We start from the raw sequence: 20,283 nt of genomic DNA, 5'->3' as shown, positions 1-20,283 counted from the left end.
GATAGATAGATAGATAGATAGATAGATAGATAGATAGATAGATGATAGATAGATAGAGGTAGGTAGACATATATATATATATATATATATATATATATATATATATATATATATATATATATATATATATATAGAGAGAGAGAGAGAGAGAGAGAGAGAGAGGTAGATAGATAGATTGATAGAGATAGGTAGATAGATAGATACAGAGAGAGAGAGAGAGAGAGTTAGGTAGGTAGATAGATATATATAGAAAGATAGATAGATAGATAGACAGATAGATAGACAAACAGACAGACAGATAGATAGACAGGATAGGATAGATAGAGAGGGGTGAGAGAGAGAGAATGATTTATGTTGAGTAGGAGTGTATTAAGCACCAAGTATTTATTTATCATATGTTATCTCTGTTTACTTTCCGTTTCCTCTGGATTTGCATAATCTAACTCTTAACCCTTATGAGATTAATACTGATTACTTTATTCTAAATCTGCCCATGTACAAAGTGAATGTGCTGCGGCTACACTTTAGTATGGTTTCCTGACATTCCATTCAGTTCTTAATATCCATTTTCATCATGTCTCCATATCACTTGAGAATTACCTGCCACGAGAAATATCCGACAGATTGCAATGCTTGTTCACATATTTAGTCGTTCCAAATTAAGTATATTCTTCAAATTTCACATTGCATGTCCAGTACATTCTAATTATGTTCTTTTATTGTTTTTGGAATTTCTCAAAAATGGTTATAATTAAAAGGAAGGGAATAAATGTTTTCAGAACCACTACTTCTGAATGAAAATGTGGAATTTGTCGTAAGTGAAATGTACTGAAACATTAAGGTAAATGAGATGTATATGAGTTCAGAAAGGGATTAGGCATTGAATATATTGTGGACGATCCAGTTCATCTGGGTAATTTATCCTATTGAGATAGATGGCTTCGTTTGTATGGAATTGTTAAAGCAAACTAATGATATACACTGAATAAGGTATTGTTAATGGTTAAAGGATATTTTCTGTTGAGTATTTCAGATCCCTGGATGAAAGGATACAGGATCAAAATGCATTGAAAGATGGTCAGTTGGAGATACGTCTAATTTATGTCATCAAGGAAAACAGACTTTTCTGTGAAAACAAGGCTGACCTACTGTATTATTGCTCTAAGACACAAGCCAAGCCAATGCCAGAGCCTCTATTTGATTACTTGACCTTCATACAAGACACATCACAGCCTTTTATGAATCATATTTCATACATGTACACTGTTAACAGGCAAGTTACTGCAGTTTTCACTTGGAATAGAGCTCTTGTAGATATGCAGGATTTTAAAATGCAATATATATTAGACACAGGCATAGCTGTGTGGTAAGAAACTTGCTTCCCAACCACATGGTTCTGGGTTCAGTTTCACTGTGTGGCAACTTGGGCAAGTGTTTTCTACCATAGCCCTGGGTCAACCTAAGTCTTGTGAGTGGATTTAGTAGATGGAAACTGAAAGAAGCTGTTGTATATATATATATATCTGTGAGTGTGTATGTGTCTGTGTCTGTGTTTGTCCCTCAACACCACTTGACAGCTGGTGCCAGTGTGTTTATATCCCTGTAACTTAGTGGTTCAGCCAAAGAGACTGATTAAATAAGTACCAGGCTTTTAAAAAAATAAATCTTGGAATCGATACATTCAATGAAACATTCTTCAAGGTGGTGCCCCAGCATGGCCACAATCTAATGACTGAAGTAGGTAAAAAGTAAAAAAGAAAGAAAAAAAAAGATTTTCAAAGGGAGCTGAAAAAGTGACCCAGCAGCTGCTAATGAGAATGCCAGACACATTTCAGCCTTCTTAGGCCTCATCAATGATATGTACTAGCAATTGGACACATGCCTGTATGAGGTTAAGAGATTTATTACTTCCAGTATAAGAAAGGAACAATACATTTCCTGCTTCTACAAATCACTGCCGAGTTGAATGAATAATTCAGGGCATGCAACTGAAACAAATAAATTGCTTGTCAATAGTGTATAAACATTAAGTATAATACACATACACACAAGCACACACACATTCGCACGCAAACACACGCAACACTTGAGACATATATAGGGTGTTCAAAATGTCTCTCCGCAGTAAGTATTTTATTGCAAAATAAATATTAATCAGATGATGCCTGAAGTATGTGCTGTAGCCCCATCTTGCTGAATGTATGCATTATTAATTTCATTTACAGTGAGTTGGCCTACAAATGGATAGGAAATATTTAAGCAATATCTTTCAGTGTTGATGGTGTCTTCAAAAAGAAAAATGCACAGGATGAAAAAGATTCACTGTGGAGTGACTTTTTGAACACTCTATATTTACATGAAACACAACATACAGATTATGAAATATATATATATATATACAAGGCAGTATTAAAATGTTTTAAGACTAATTCTGTATTGCTTCAACAGAAAGCAAGACATGGTTGCATGCACAGGGAGAGCTGGCAGTGAGCTTCATGAAACAAGTTTGTTGAGTGACACTGATGTGTTTACTTTCGCAGGTTGTGAAATTTGTGTTTTTGTGATCATGCGTATGCTGTATGCTACAAGTGTGTCATGGACAGGAAATTGGAACAAAGAACCAACATGAAATATTGTGTTAAACTTGGGAAGTCTGCTATAGAGACAGTGAAGCCATCAGCTAACTTCAGAAAGACTGCTCGAATAACTTAGCTGAAAGAGGGATCAGAGAGAGTGGAGATCAGTGTTTGCTTATACCACTGGGCATGGTACATTAACAATCAAAATATCAAATAATTGGAATATAGAAGAAGAATGCTTATTGAGAAAAAGAACAAATGATTGACATGTTATTAAGTTGAATAGATTTTAACAATTTTTAATTTTTCATATATTTTCTTCTTTACATCAATAAAATCGTTTTATTTTCCTGATTTGAAAACTTATAAATTCTATTCATTCGAGGAATTTTCTTAAAGTAAAAAAAGATAATGCCAAAAGATACAGAGAAACAATCCAATTCATACAGGGAGCTGGTAGAAACGTTAGTATGCTGGGCGAAATGCTTAGTAGTATTTCGCCTGCTGTTACATTCTGAATTCAAATTCTGTCATGGTCGACTTTGCTTTTCATCCTTTCGGGGTCAATAAATTAAGTACCAGTTATGCACTGGGGCCGATGTAATCGACTTAATCCGTTTGTCTGTCCTTGTTTGTCCTCTCTGTGTTTAGCCCCTTGTGGGTAGTAAAGAAATAGGTATATCATCTGCTGTTACGTTCTGAGTTCAAATTCTGCCGAGGTCGACTTTGCCTTTCATCCTTTCAGGGTCAATAAATTAAGTATCAGTTATGCACTGAGGTCGATGTAATCGACTTAATCCCTTTGTCTGTCCTTGTTTGTCCCCTCTATGTTTAGCCCCTTGTGGGCAATAAAGAAATAAATAGGTACCTTATGGTACTATTGTATATTAGCTCTAGGTCAGCCTTAATTGAGTGGAACTATGATCTTAGATCATCAGCATTCCAACGATATTCAATGTGTGGTTTAAAGCATACTTTCTCTAGAACTACAATATCCAAGACTGATATGTCTCCACAATTAGGTGGTGAGCTGGCAGAAACATTATCACGCAGGGCAAAATGCTTAGCATTTCGTCTGTCTTTACATTCTGAGTTCAAATTCCGCCAAGGTCAATTTTGCCCTCCGTCCTTTCGGGGTCGATAAATTAAGTACCAGTTGTATACTGGAGTTGATCTAATTGACTGGGCCCCCCTCCCCCAAAATTTCGGCCTTGTGCCTACAGTAGAAAAGGATATGTCTCCCCAAATTTTATAACACTAGTATGAAATTCAAAGGAGATTTGCTGCTATTTCTGACAGGTCAAACAATCACATAGAAATCCCTCAGAGAAAGTATTGCAAAACTGATGAGTTTTCATTGGTTTTCAGCACTGAAACTTTCCTATATATTAAAACTGTTTTTCCCAGTTGATATATCTCAGTAGCTTAGTACCATGAAAGTATGTCCTAAAATATGCTTCTTCCAGTGAAGGAATACAAGTTACAGCATTTTGGATAAGACTCGTCTTTGAAAAATATATGAAAGCTGTGTTATTACAATGACATTTAGTAAAGAAACATAGATCATCCACTCTTGTACAATATATTTATGCGCCCTTTTTCAAGCCTAGCCAGGCTCATGGGCCCGGTTTCCCAGTTTCTATGGTGTGTGTTCCCTCCAGCTGAACAGGATGCCAGTCCATCGTGGCATTACATAAGAAACATGAAGAAAGAGTGAGAGAAAGTTGGGGCGAAAGAGTACAACAGGGGTCACCACCACCCCCTGCCAGAACCTCATGGAGCTTTAGGTGTTTTCGCTCAATAAACACACACAACTGGAAGCACTCCGTCGGTTACGACGACGAGGGTTCCGGTTGATCCGATCAACGGAACAGCCTGCTCGTGAAATTAACATATAAGTGGCTGAGCACTCCACAGACACGTGCACCCTTAACGTAGTTCTCGGGGATATTCAGCGTGACACAGAGAGTGACAAGGCCGGCCCCTTGAAATACAGGTACAACAGAAACAGGAAGTAAGAGTGAGAGAAACTTGTGGTGAAAGAGTACAGCAGGGATCACCACCATCCCTGCCGAAGCCTCATGGAGCTTTTAGGTGTTTTCGCTCAATAAACACTCACAACGCCCGGTCTGGGAATCGAAACCGCGATCCTACGACCGCGAGTCCACTGCTCTAACCACTGGGCCATTGTGCCTCCTGCATTGGAATTGTTACATCCTTACTTAATTTAGATTCAATCAGCACTTTTGTCCAACTATTCCAGAATCAATGCAAATCCATGATTTTCTCTGAGATACTCCACCGTAGCCATGATAAAGTAGATTAATACAGCATAGACACTAAGAAAAATAATGATTTAGTTTGGATATCTATTTTGGTAAAATAAGAGGTTTGGTGCCAGAAAGAAAGGAAATACTTATTTCTTTAACTGTGATTTTATTATTTAATTTATGATTTTTCCAAGATATGATTCTATACTTGAAAGATATAAGGAAAACATTAACATTAGATGTTTGCCTTCCTCTCTCTCTCTCTCTCTCTCTCTGTTTATAGAATTTACATTTGCATATATATTTGGTATATAGATAGATTTATATTTTGGTAAAGGTGAAAGAAAAGAATGAATTCATTAAGCTTAACACTAAATTTAAAATGATTTAGCGTTATTTCATGTTTGAAGTACATCACCAAACCAAAAGGCTATTTTCAATTCATTTATTTTGAGTGATTTGATTTTTATTTGGCTCAAGACTAATTTTAGTAGAAATCATTTGAATTTATCTTGTCGTGAAGAATACAAAAGAACAAAGAAAAGATGAGAAAAATGAAAGGTAAGATCAAAGTCAAGTCAAAAAAGATTCAAACTAAGTGAAAGGTAATGTGATGTACCAAGCTTGATAAGAGAGATGTGAGCTAATGAGAGAGCATCTTTGTGGTTGCTTGAGCTGCTAAAAATAGTAAGCAGATTCACTCTTTTCAAATTCTACCATCTTGACAAAAGAACGACACAGGAAAATACACTATACAATGATAAAAGATAGCAATGACAGGAAAATCTATTTTCACAACTCTCAATCAGGTAGACCCAGGATAAACAATACTTATAGAGGGAGTTTACACATCGTTGCTCAACATGCTAGAAACAGCAGCCAAATTTCCTTCATATCACTATTATCCTAAGTAAAAAGAAAGGTATATTAAGTAAGCCTGGTAAAAAGCACTGGTGCTGGTATAATGTAAAATGTACTTGGTGCTGGTGTCACATAAAAAGCACTGTTGCTGGGGCCATGCAAAATGTACTTGGTGCTGGTGTTACATAAAAAGCACTGGTGCTGGTGACATGTAAAATGTACTTGGTGCTGGTGTCACATAAAAAGCACTCTTGCTGGTACCATGTAAAATGCACTTGGAGCTGATGTCACATAAAAAGCACTGGTGCTGGGGTCATGTAAAATGTATTTGGTGCTGGTGTCACATAAAAAGCACTGGTGCTGGTGCCATGTAAAATGCACTTGGAGCTGATGTCACATAAAAAGCACTGGTGCTGGGGTCATGTAAAATGCACTTGGAGCTGATGTCACATAAAAAGCACTGGTGCTGGTGCCATGTAAAATGTACTTGGTGCTGGTGTCACATAAAAAGCACTGTTGCTGGGGTCATGTAAAATGTATTTGGTGCTGATGTCACATAAAAAGCACTGGTGCTGGTGCCATGTAAAATGTACTTGGTGCTGGTGTCACATAAAAAGCACTGTGCTGGTACCATGTAAAATGCACTTGGAGCTGATGTCACATAAAAAGCACTGGTGCTGGTGCCATGTAAAATGTACTTGGTGCTGGTGTCACATAAAAAGCACTGGTGCTGGGGTCATGTAAAATGTATTTGGTGCTGATGTCACATAAAAAGCACTGGTGCTGGTGCCATGTAAAATGTACTTGGTGCTGGTGTCACATAAAAAGCACTGGTGCTGGTACCATGTAAAATGCACTTGGAGCTGATGTCACATAAAAAGCACTGGTGCTGGTGCCATGTAAAATGTACTTGGTGCTGGTGTCACATAAAAAGCACTGGTGCTGGGGTCATGTAAAATGTATTTGGTGCTGATGTCACATAAAAAGCACTGGTGCTGGTGCCATGTAAAATGTACTTGGTGCTGGTGTCACATAAAAAGCACTGTTGCTGGGGCCATGCAAAATGTACTTGGTGCTGGTGTCACATAAAAAGCACTGGTGCTGGGGTCATGTAAAATGTATTTGGTGCTGGTGTCACATAAAAAGCACTGGTGCTGGTATAATGTAAAATGTACTTGGTGCTGGTGTCACATAAAAAGCACTGTTGCTGGGGCCATGCAAAATGTACTTGGTGCTGGTGTCACATAAAAAGCACTGGTGCTGGTGACATGTAAAATGTATTTGGTGCTGGTGTCACATAAAAAGCACTGGTGCTGGTATAATGTAAAATGTACTTGGTGCTGGTGTCACATAAAAAGCACTGTTGCTGGGGCCATGCAAAATGTACTTGGTGCTGGTGTCACATAAAAAGCACTGGTGCTGGTATAATGTAAAATGTACTTGGTGCTGGTGTCACATAAAAAGCACTGTTGCTGGGGCCATGCAAAATGTACTTGGTGCTGGTGTCACATAAAAAGCACTGGTGCTGGGGTCATGTAAAATGTATTTGGTGCTGGTGTCACATAAAAAGCACTGGTGCTGGTATAATGTAAAATGTACTTGGTGCTGGTGTCACATAAAAGCACTGTTGCTGGGGCATGCAAAATGTACTTGTGCTGTGGTGTTACATAAAAAGCACTGGTGCTGGTGACATGTAAAATGTACTTGGTGCTGGTGTCACATAAAAAGCACTCTTGCTGGGGTACCATGTAAAATGCAATGGAGCTGATGTCACATAAAAAGCACTGGTGCTGGGGTCATGTAAAATGTATTTGGTGCTGATGTCACATAAAAAGCACTGGTGCTGGTGCCATGTAAAATGTACTTGGTGCTGGTGTCACATAAAAAGCACTGTTGCTGGGGCCATGCAAAATGTACTTGGTGCTGGTGTCACATAAAAAGCACTGGTGCTGGGGTCATGTAAAATGTATTTGGTGCTGGTGTCACATAAAAAGCACTGGTGCTGGTATAATGTAAAATGTACTTGGTGCTGGTGTCACATAAAAAGCACTGTTGCTGGGGCCATGCAAAATGTACTTGGTGCTGGTGTTACATAAAAAGCACTGGTGCTGGTGACATGTAAAATGTACTTGGTGCTGGTGTCACATAAAAAGCACTCTTGCTGGTACCATGTAAAATGCACTTGGAGTTGATGTCACAAAAAGCACTGGTGCTGGGGTCATGTAAAATGTATTTGGTGCTGATGTCACATAAAAAGCACTGGTGCTGGTGCCATGTAAAATGTACTTGGTGCTGGTGTCACATAAAAAGCACTGTTGCTGGGGGCCATGAAATGTACTTGGTGGTGGTGTCACATAAAAAGCACTGGTGCTGGGGTCATGTAAAATGTATTTGGTGCTGGTGTCACATAAAAAGCACTGGTGCTGGTATAATGTAAAATGTACTGGTGTGCTGGTGTCACATAAAAAGCACTGTTGCTGGGGCCATGCAAAATGTACTTGGTGCTGGTGTCACATAAAAAGCACTGGGCTGGTATAATGTAAAATGTACTTGGTGCTGGTGTCACATAAAAAAGCACGTTGCTGGGGCCATGCAAAATGTACTTGGTGCTGGTGTCACATAAAAAGCACTGGTGCTGGGGTCATGTAAAATGTATTTGGTGCTGGTGTCACATAAAAAGCACTGGTGCTGGTATAATGTAAAATGTACTTGGTGCTGGTGTCACATAAAAAGCACTGTTGCTGGGGCCATGCAAAATGTACTTGGTGCTGGTGTTACATAAAAAGCACTGGTGCTGGTGACATGTAAAATGTACTTGGTGCTGGTGTCACATAAAAAGCACTCTTGCTGGTACCATGTAAAATGCACTTGGAGCTGATGTCACATAAAAAGCACTGGTGCTGGGGTCATGTAAAATGTATTTGGTGCTGATGTCACATAAAAAGCACTGGTGCTGGTGCCATGTAAAATGTACTTGGTGCTGGTGTCACATAAAAAGCACTGTTGCTGGGGCCATGCAAAATGTACTTGGTGCTGGTGTCACATAAAAAGCACTGGTGCTGGGGTCATGTAAAATGTATTTGGTGCTGGTGTCACATAAAAAGCACTGGTGCTGGTGCCATGTAAAATGTACTTGGTGCTGGTGTCACATAAAAAGCACTCTCGCTGGTACCATGTAAAATGTACTTGGAGCTGATGTCACATAAAAAGCACTGGTGCTGGTACCATGTAAAATGTACTTGGTGCTGGTGTCACATAAAAGCACTGGTGCTGGTGTCACTGTTTGATTCCATAATTTAGATCAACATATCTGTATAATTTTTTTTTTTACATCTGTTTTATATAATCATCAGTCTTACTGTAACTATGGAGGGTGTCATGATATTGTAGTGAAAATGCGTTACATAATAATCATTTTTCTAAGTTTTCTACAATGGTACACAGATGTTTCCGATGGAAGATTAAAGAGAGAGAAACAAAAAACCATTATCAATATTTACATTATCATTATTGAACTAGTTTACTCATGCAATGAAAAATGATGGCAATTTCAATGCAATTTTGTTCTTTTTTGATTCCGTTTCAGGTTTTGTAAAATTAATTATTTTGTAAACCATTCAATTTCTCCTTCAATTCCCTTCTGGGTTTTCAGCTATTTTATCTTTTCCATTTACATATATGTATATTTATATATATATTTTTTTATTCTATGTAATGAAATGTTGAAGCATATAAAAGGAAAAAGTAAAAAAAAAAAGATGAAATAGAATAATACAGTGAATTTTATTTTCTCTTCTTGTAGAATTATTGTTATATTTTGTTCACTTTAATTAAATAAATAAAGAGTTGCATAAATGTGTTATCTCTCACATCACTGCTGACCTCTGCGGGAAGTCTACTCATGAGCAATGATTGAAACATATTGATATAAAGGGTAAATTCTTACATGAATAGAGTCGAAGAATAAGTGTTCTCATCAAAATTCTTGCTGGAAAGTTTCTGTGAATCGTGACATTATTTTATTAATTTTTCAAAAATTATTTCTATCCTGGTTCTTTGGATGATTTGAGAAACAATAGGAAGGACTGATACAGATATCAAATAAAAATAATAATGATAATAATAATAATAATAATAATAATAATAATATAATAATATAATAATAATCCATTCTACTGGAGGCAAGTGATGGTGGGGGTATAGACAGACACAAACACACACACAAACACACACACACATACGCACATGCACACACACACATATATGAAGTTTCCGTCTGCCAAATCCACTCACAAGGCTATGGTCAGCCTGAAGCTATAGGAAAAGACACCTGGGCAAGGTGACACACAGTGGGACTGAATGATAAAAATCCTTTCTCCTGGAGGCACAAGGCAAAGTTGGCCTCGACGGAATTTGAACTTGGAACACAGCAATGGATGAAATACCGCTAAGTATTTTGTCCAGCACACTACGATTCTGCCAACTTTCTACTTTAGATAATAATAATCATCATCATCATCATCATCATCGTTTAACGTCCGTTCTCCATGCTAGCATGGGTTGGATGGTTCGACCGGGGATCTGGAAAGCCAGAAGGCTGCACCAGGCTCCAGTCTTATCTGGCAATGTTTCTACAGCTGGATGCCCTTCCTAACACCAACCACTCCATGAGTGTAGTCCACTACATTAATAATAATAATAATAACAACAACAACAACAACAACAACAACAACAATAATAATAATGATGTTAACAATAATAATAATAATAATAAAAGTAAATGCCCTGATGCAGTACTAGGTAGTGGCTCTCATGGCTTCTGATCTTAACTGATTGGAAGTATTATCATGTACATTGTTTTGTCTTGGTATAAAAGATGGGCTACAGCAAATATTCTGGTTTATCAATTAAACCAACCCCTTAGTACTTGGAGTGATGAAAGGCAAAGTTGGTTTCCAGAATAATAAAGAACCAAAACAAACACTATAAATTACTCTGTCCAACACTGTAATGGTACTTCTGCCAATCTAAACCCAAATTCTTTTATACTTTTATTCTTTTACTTGTTTCAGTCATTTGAATGTGGCCATGCAGGAGCACTGCCTTTAGTTGAACAAATTAACCCCAGGACTTATTCTTCGTAAGCCTAGTACTTATTCTATTGGTTCCTTTTGCTGAACTGCTAAGTTACAGGGAACGGGTACATAAAAACACCAACATCAGTTGTCAAATGATAGTGGGGGTGACATACAGACACACACAAACATATATGTCTATATATATGTGTGTGTGTGTGTGTGTGTGTGTATACAACGGGCTTCTTTCAGTTTCCGTCTACCAAATCCACTCACAAGGCTTTGGTCAGCCCGAGGCTATAGCAGAAAACACTTACCCAATGTACCACACAGTGGGACTGAACCTGGAACCACGTGGTTAGGAAGCAAACTGCTTACTACACAGCCATGCCTGCACCTGATTCCTTATTTATGCACATAGCTACAAAAAATAAGATATTGCATTTTATGCCTAGTAATCAGAGTAACCTTCATAATTATATTGAAGTAGGTGCATATTTTGCCATGATAGGAAAATGTTACTCTCTTTTTACTTGTTTCGGCCATTTTGACTGTGGCCATGCCGGAGCACCACCTTTAGTCGAGCAAATCGACCCCAGGACTTATTCTTTGTAAGTCTAGTACTTATTCTATCAGTCTCTTTTGCCCAACTGCTAAGTTACGGGGATGTACACACACCAGCATTCGTTGTCAAGTAATGTTGGGAGGACAAACACAGGCACAAAAACATATATATACACATATATACATATATACGATGGGCTTTTTTCAGTTTCCATCTACCAAATCCACTCACAAGACTTTTATTGGTCCGAGGTTATAGTAAAAGACACATGTCCAACGTTCCATGCTGTGGGACTGAACCTGTGGTTCATAAACAAGCTACTTACCACACAGCCACTCCTGTGCCTATTGAAATATTTTATTCAGGGTAGGCACTGCCTACCTTGCCTACCCAGGCGGGACATCACTGGGCTGGGGTAATCCCAGGTTAATGGTCCCAAAGACATCATCATGTGTAGAGCTGGCCAGGTCCACCAGTGATCTCCATCACTGGTGGTCCCGTGCAAGCTCCTCTGAATCCCCCAAGCTGATATACTGTTCCTAAATACAACTGCTTTACAGAGTTTAACCGTTCTGATACCAACCTGCTTGAAACTGCCTCTAGCTCTGTAATACAAATGTCTCGTTATCATGAGTTTTGAATTAAAATCTTCCACCAAACCATAGTCACAAATTATGTTCCTAACACTAGCTTGATAACTAAGTTATTTTACTAAATTCTTTGTTATATTTAAAATTAATTGAAAGAAACACGGAGCATCTCAACAGAAATATGGTAACGAAAGGGTTAAAGTCACCATGATATTTTTAACCCTTTTGATACCAACCTGATTGAAAACACCTCTGGCTCTGTAGTACAAATGTCTTGTTTTCCAATGTTCTGAATTAAAATCTTCTACCAAACCTTAATCACAATTTATGTTCCTAACACTAAATGATAACTAATTTATTTTCCTAAATTCTTTGTTTTACTAACTTCTTTGAAACACAGAGCATCTCAACAGAAATATGGAAACAAAAGGGTTAACGGGTGATAGAGAGATAGATAGATAGACAGACAGACAGCCGGACAGACAGATAGATAGGTAGATAGACAGACAGACAGACAGATAGATTGATTGATAGATAGATAGATAGACAGACTGACAGATAGACAGACAGACAGATAGACAAACCGACAGACAGATGGATAGATAGATAGATCGATAGGTAGATAGGTAGATAGATAGATAGATAGATAGATAGATAGATAGATAGATAGATAGATAGATAGACAGGCAGACAGATGGATAGATAGACACATAGATAGAAATATAAAAGTTTTTATTCAGTCTCTCTTTCCCTCTCTCTGTCTCTCTCTCTCTCTCACTGTTTCTCTCTCTCTCACTGTATCTCTCTCTCTCACTGTCTCTCTCTCTTTCTCTTTCATATTTCTTCTTTATTCTACTTTGCCTCATTTGATTTCTTTTTACATCTCTCCCACTTAGGCTTTCTCTCACTTCACTCATCTGCACCCACCCTCTGTCTCTCTCTCCCTCTCTTTCCCCCTCTCTCTCTCTTTATTTTATATCTCTCTTTCCTTCTCTCTCCTGATCTTTTCATAAATATGTATGTTTGCCACAAATAATTTACTTTACATTTGAAAGTAACAGTCACAAAAGAGATTCAAAACAATCTTATTCCAAGCAAAATTTTTTCGTGAATTTGTTCGTTTATAAAAGTCCAATTAAATATGTATGACTCTGAAACTTTTTACCTGCAATATTCACCTTCAAATTAGCATCAGGTAAAAAGGTATTTATGTCTGTGATTCTTTGGATGCATGTATGTATAGATCCACACCTTTCCACAACCTTACTGCTTGGGTGTTTTACATATATGCATTTGTGTGTGTATGTGCATGCATGTGTGTGTGTGTATGTGTGTGTGTGTGTGTGTGTATGTGTGTGTGTTTGTGTCTGTGTGTTCCTGGAAGAAATAACGATATAGGCACAGGCATAATATACACACAAATGTATTTGTACTCAGTTTAAAGAGAAGGCATTGAATTAACATGCAGAGTTCTACATTTCATTGCTATTGGTAACTGGGGTACTATGTAATCGATGAGTGCTTTACTAAATTGTAGTTCTGAGTTCAAATCATCCCATAGGCTCAATGAAGACAGAAATCTATTACAGTCCTGGTGTTTGCTAAATTTTCTTGAGAACATTCCTTTCTTAGTGGTAAGACCATAGGGGGGCAACTCCAAGCATATGGATGTCCACTTAGTGGTTATCCCTCCTATATATATGTAATATGACTTTTCTGAATCTTCAGATTTTTCTATATTCTAGACCAGTGGTTTTAAATTAATATTAATCAAATTAATATTCAATTTTCCACCCTTATTTTTTCAAACTTATATATATATATATATATATATATATATTTGTGAATTAAGGCTACTCTTGGTTTCATGTTAAGAAAAGTAGTAAAATATCCTAGTATGTTAACAATTTTTCAAGTCGATCACATGGATAAAGGAGTTCACATCCATTAGTTTGCAGAGATTCTCTGTGAAATATATGAGGCAAGATTTTCCAAAATGGAGGCAAGCACATTTCTCTGTGTGATTGGCTTGAAAAATTGTTAAGATACTAGGATATTTTCCTACTTTCCTTAACATGAAATCAATTGTAACCTTGATTTCACAAATAAAGAAATTATATTCATCAATGTGGTGTTGAGCACTCAGTTTCATCATTTGACATTTACATATATATACATACATACATACATACATATATAATATATATATATATATATATATATATATATATATATATATATATATATATATATATATATATATATATATATATACATATATATATATATAGGCATGGGTGTGTGGTAAGAAGCTTGCTTCACAACCACATAGTTCCGGATTCAGTCCCACTACATGGCACCTTGGGAAAGTGTCTTCTACTATAACTTCAGGCCGACCAAAGCCTTGTGAGTGGATTTCATTGCCGGAAACTGAGAGAATCCCGCCATGTATATATATATATATATATATATATATATATATATTCGTACATATATGTTAGTGTGTCTATGTTTGTCCCCCACCATTGCTTGACAACCGATGCTGGTGTGTTTTCATCCCCATAACTTAGCGGTTCGGCAATAGAGACCAATAGAATATGTACTAGGCTTACAAAGAATAAGTCCTGGGATTGATTTGTTCGACTAAAAACAGTGCTCCAGCATGGTCACAGTCAAAAGACTGAAATAAGTAAAAGAGTAAAAGAATAAAAGAAGCGCAGGAGTGGCTGTGTTGCAAGTAGATTGCTTACTAACCACAAGGTTCTGAGTTCAGTCCCACTCTGTGGCACCATTGGCAAGTGTCTTCTACTATAGCCTCAGGCTGACCAAAGCCTCGCGAGTGGATTTCGTAGACAGAAGCTAGAAGAATTTCAAACACATATATGTATGTGTGTATGTATGTATGTATGTATGTATGTATGTATGTATGTATGTATGTATGTATGCATGCTTATGTATCTGTGTCTGTGTGAGTGAGTTCATATTTCCTTAGGATTTGCTGGGTTGTAAACAACTGCTTCCTCATGGTGTTATTTGCTTGCATCTGACATGTGACACCCAATTGCACCTGTACAGGTAATGTCGATTTGATGGAAGGAGTGAGCTTATGTCTAGACAAACATTTGGTTACTATAGACAAATCATCTGTGTGGTTGTTCAGTAAGAAATTTCCAAACCCTCATACATTGTCTAATGACAGGAGAGTCCATTATTGTTATTATATATATATATATATATATATAGGTGTAGGAGTGGCTGTGTGGTAAGTGGCTTGCTTACAAACCACATGCTCCTGGGTTCAGTCCCACTGCGTGGCACCTTGGGCAAGTGTCTTCTACTATAGCCTCGGGCCGACCAAATATACGAGGCTATGCAATATCTGTCTGAACTGTTTCCATGCCGAATCAAACTGGAACCTGGTGTAGCTCCCCAGCTTACCATTTTTCAGCCAAACTACCCAACCCATTGCCAGCATGGAAAACAGGCGTAAAATGTTGATGATGATGATGATGATGATGATGATGATGATGACGACAATGATGAAACAAAGAAATTATTGCCGTATATTGAGACAAGGGGATGCGGTGACAAGAAGTCAACTGGTCAAAGAAAACTTTGTTCCAACGTGCTCTAATTTGACCCTTACAAGCATGGAAAAGTACACATTAAAATGACGATAATTTTACTCTTTGTTTTCAATGCTAATAGCTTTTACTGCTCATCTGTTGACAAGAAATCTTTTCACTCTGCCTTTTGTCTTGCCATTCTCTCCAGGAATCTGTTAATATTGAACAAAGCTTTCACATAGCTAAATGCCAAACCAGAATACTGATTGCATGTCATGTATACATATCCATTGAGGTGCTTCTTAAATTTACTGCAAGATACCTGACAAAATCTAATTAGACTTTGTTTTTCCTCTGAACTTTGTCACAGAAGATAGTTTTAGTCATATTAATTAAATTAGTTTGGCAATGGAATGAAAGTTGCAACTGATCTTCACTTTATTCCTTGTCTACATCATTGTTAACATTTTGTCCAATTCCAAGAAGCCACTTCTACATTCTACATCAAAGCCATGTCTCATTCTTACGGAACATGGTTATAATCAGTGCCATGCAGCATTCTATTGATGTGCTTTGGTAAATTCTTGTCTTTCTGTTTATATTTTATTCTGAATTTTTGTCAGTTTTGTTTTTATAAGTGATAAAAAATGCAGTGTATTTTCTTGTGAATCTTAACATTGTTTGATGATATGTAAATCTGAATAATCAAAGGTTATTATGCAAGATGTCTCAGAAAATTTCCCTTTATCCTTATATATAGCCAATCTCATTGTTTGAGATATGGATGTTTCCAAATGCCAAGATGAATACAATTTATTAAAAGTTATTATGCTATGTAGCTAGACAATTGCTTCACAGCCATATGGTTCTGGATTCAGTCCCACTGCATGGAACCTTAGGTATGTGTCTTCTTCCATGGTGCTGGGCTTACCAAAGTTTTTCAAGTTTATATGGAAGATAGAAACTGAAAGAAGCCTGTCGTACATATATATATATATATGCGTGTATGTGTGTGTATATGTGTGTGTGCATGTATACATATGGTCTGGTCAATAAGTATCCAAACTGTTGCTATAGTAACGAAGCTAAAGCACACAGAGTGAGGCCACTTGACACAGATGGACCACAACCTCTGCTGTGCATGCAAACTGAGTTTTAACATTCTAGCTTACTTCTGCTGTTTACAGCAGTGCTTGGAAGGAAGGTGTGTAGCATGTGATCATCGCATTGACCATGACAGAGAAAGTCGAGGCCTACACAAAGTTTCCAAAAAGTTTACATCGTTCTTGACACAATCAAGGTGTCTTGTGCAAATGAAACTCCAGTGTCGTTTTGGTCAGCTGAAAACAGTTCCAACACAAACTTGGCAGACAAGCATCTCATACCAAAATCTTCAGTAATAATGGACTGAACTTCTAATAACACACAGATGGTAATTCACTGATTTCCTCTCACAGCTGTTTGCACATCCATGATGTTTTTGTTTTTCTCAGTTCTGCTGGTTGCAGGTCTCCCAGAATGTTGGTCAATATTGACATTTTTTCAACCATCTTGGAAATGTCTGAACCACTCATTCAATTGTATGCAGCTCATACACTTCTCTCCATACACTTTCTGTAACTTTGCATAGGCCTCTGAGCAGGTATCGCTATGACAACTTTCTCTGTCATGGTCAATCCGACGATCACATGTTACACATCTTCCTTCCAAGCATTTTGTAGACAGCAGAAGTGAACTAGAATGTTAAAACTTAATGCACATGCACAACAGAGATCAAGGTCAATTTATGCCAAGTGGATTCAATCTGCACAGTGTAAGTTCGTTACTATGCCAACAGTCCAGATACTAATTGATCAGATCTCGTGTATCTATATATATATATTATATATATATATATATATAGTATTCTACGCTGAAGAGAAAAGAAGTTTTTGGTAAGATAGAATTATTTAATATTTAATTCTTATGCTTTCCTAAAAACTTGATTTCGAAACGTACGTCCGTAGATAACTTAAAATTGTATGATAGATTGCCGTCAATTCATTCTCTCTTACCTGTTTGTGTCTGCCTTCCAATTGCTGTTTTTACTGAGATCTCCCTTTTTAGTAGAAGAAATAGCTATAACTCTTTGACTGCTATTTCTAAATTCGGTATGTGGTAAGGCAATTCGTTGCTAAACCCTTTATTGCTTAGTATTACTTAAATTTTCCTCGAATGAGGCTTTTACATGCCGAAGACTACTTGGTGTAATTGATAATTATTCCAAATTAATTAATTTCACCCTTCATTATTACGGATAACCATATATATATATATATATATATATATATATATGTTGTGCAAGATTTTTTTATGTGAAGTCGTGTGTTGAAACAGATATTGTTGTATTTCGGAATGGTTATTTTGCCAGTTTAGCCAATAAAAACACATGCACTATATATTTGGTGTTACTTTGCTTCAGTGTTTTTATTTTTTACATTAATCTTAATCTTATTTCGGCCGATTAAGATTAATGTAAAAAATGAATAACACTGAAGCAAAATAACACCAAATATATAGTGCGTGTGTTTTTATTGGCTAAACTGGCAAAATGACCATTCCAAAATATAACAATATATATATATATATATATATATATATATATATATATATATAAAACTTAAAAAACACCATTTGAGCATATCCGTTGCCTGTACCGCCTGACTAGCCCTCGTGCCAGCGGCACATAAAAGCACCCACTATACTCTTGGAGTGGTTGGCGTTAGGAAGGGCATCAAGCTGTAGAAACTCTGCCAAATCAGATTGGAGCCTGGTGCAGCCATCTGTTTCCCAGTCTGCAGTCAAATCGTCCAACCCATGCTAGCATGGAAAGCAGACGTTAAACGATGATGATGATGATGATGATGATGATATATATATATATACGATAAGAAAATGGAGGAAAAACAACAATGACAAGAGTGTCTATGGTGTTAAAAATCCATTATTTAATTGGTTAAGCAAGGTGAGAGTAAGAGCAAGTTTACAGCTGTTTCTGTGTACCATGCTGAAGTAAACATCTCTCCCTTAGAGGGTTTAAACACCTTTAACTTATATATATATATATATATAATTTTTGCCTTCCCCTTCCACCCACGTGGGCTAAACTAGCAAACACCATGTTTTATCGGTGAAAACCGAAGCATTAAACAGAGAGAAATGAATTATAATTTCAACAATGTGGCAAAGTAATTTTTTTACTAAGCCCTTTATAAAATGTAATATTTTGAATTCGCCTTAAATGGTCCCTTTACATACTGAACACTTGGTGAAATTGATTAATAATAAATTAATTAATTTTACCCTCAATTGTTGAAATTATAATTCATTTCTCTCTGTTTAATGCTTCGGTTTTCACTGATAAAACATGGTGTTTGCTAGTTTAGCCCACATGGGTGGAAGGGGAAGGCAGAAATTCTTCGCTTGCATATTTTGAATTTGTTGGCACTGTTAGTTTGAACGGATCTTCGGAGGTGAAAAGTCGCCAAAAGGGTATGCTCCTACTTTCAGTGTTTACAAATCCGAATTAAGAAATTTTGAGCTGACGAAAGAAATGTCGAATTGTATTTTGGCTGATCTAGAAACGTACGTTCTCAAATAATCTTTGCACTTGTGATTTTTTAATGTTTTTACCCGCATACCTTCGTGGGTTATTTTTTGAGTAAACACTATCTGAGAGAAATTTTCTTTAAGTATTAGAAATGGCTAAAAAAATTTTTTTTGGCTGCTATTTCTAATGAGTTCAGTATGTGGCAAAGTAATTTTTTTACTAAGCCCTTTATAAAATGTAATATTTTGAATTCGCCTTAAATGGTCCCTTTACATACTGAACACTTGGTGAAATTGATTAATAATAAATTAATTAATTTTACCCTCAATTGTTGAAATATATATATATATATATATCATCATCATCGTTTAACGTCCATTTTCCATGCTAGCATGGGTTGTATGGTTCGACTGGGGTCTACACTACAACTTCACTTTGTTGCAGAGGTTTCTTATTCTTTTTCTTTGTCTTGGAAGTTTCTTGGCAACCTCACCAGTGCCAGTGTCCTGAGATAAAATGCATCCACATTCTGTGAAATGGTTGTCATTAGGTGGAGTATCCATCCATAGAAACCATATTGAAGAAGTCACTGTAGCTTGGCACAGTCCTGTGGCTCATTTGTTTCTGTTAAATCATCCAACCCATCACTGCATAAAAAATGGCAATTAAATGATGCTGGTGCTGATGATGATGGATTATATACGTACACATGAAAAAGAAACAAAGCAAAAAGAAAAAGAAGTGGAATGATCACAAGGGCAATGCTTTTGGTATATGGTTTGCTTGATCAAAGTTGAAACGGAGTTAATCATCATCATCATCATCAAATAGTGCAATCTCTTTTTATATACAACTAGCAGTATCGCCCGGCGTTGCTCGAGTTTGTAAGGGAAATAACTATATAAGCATTTTTAGAGTTATAGCCAAAAAATAGCAAAAAAAATGCATTAAAAATGGAAAAAAGATTATGGTAAATTTTTTTTAAATCGTTGACTCATCGTAGACATTTTTAGAGAGTTACTTCCCTTAGCGAAAAAATGCATTAAAATGGAAAAAATGATGGTAAATTATTTTTAAAATCATAGGCTCATCGTAGACACGCGCTAATACTCAGAAGGGCTCGATATGAATCACGACTATAAGATACCCGCTTTTGGTTACACTACACCGCAAAATGTGGGAGTAGTT

The sequence above is a fragment of the Octopus sinensis genome, linkage group LG15 (genome assembly GCF_006345805.1).
Source record: "Octopus sinensis linkage group LG15, ASM634580v1, whole genome shotgun sequence".
NCBI classification, from domain to species: Eukaryota; Metazoa; Mollusca; class Cephalopoda; order Octopoda; family Octopodidae; genus Octopus; species Octopus sinensis.
This window is presented reverse-complemented; position numbering follows the sequence as displayed.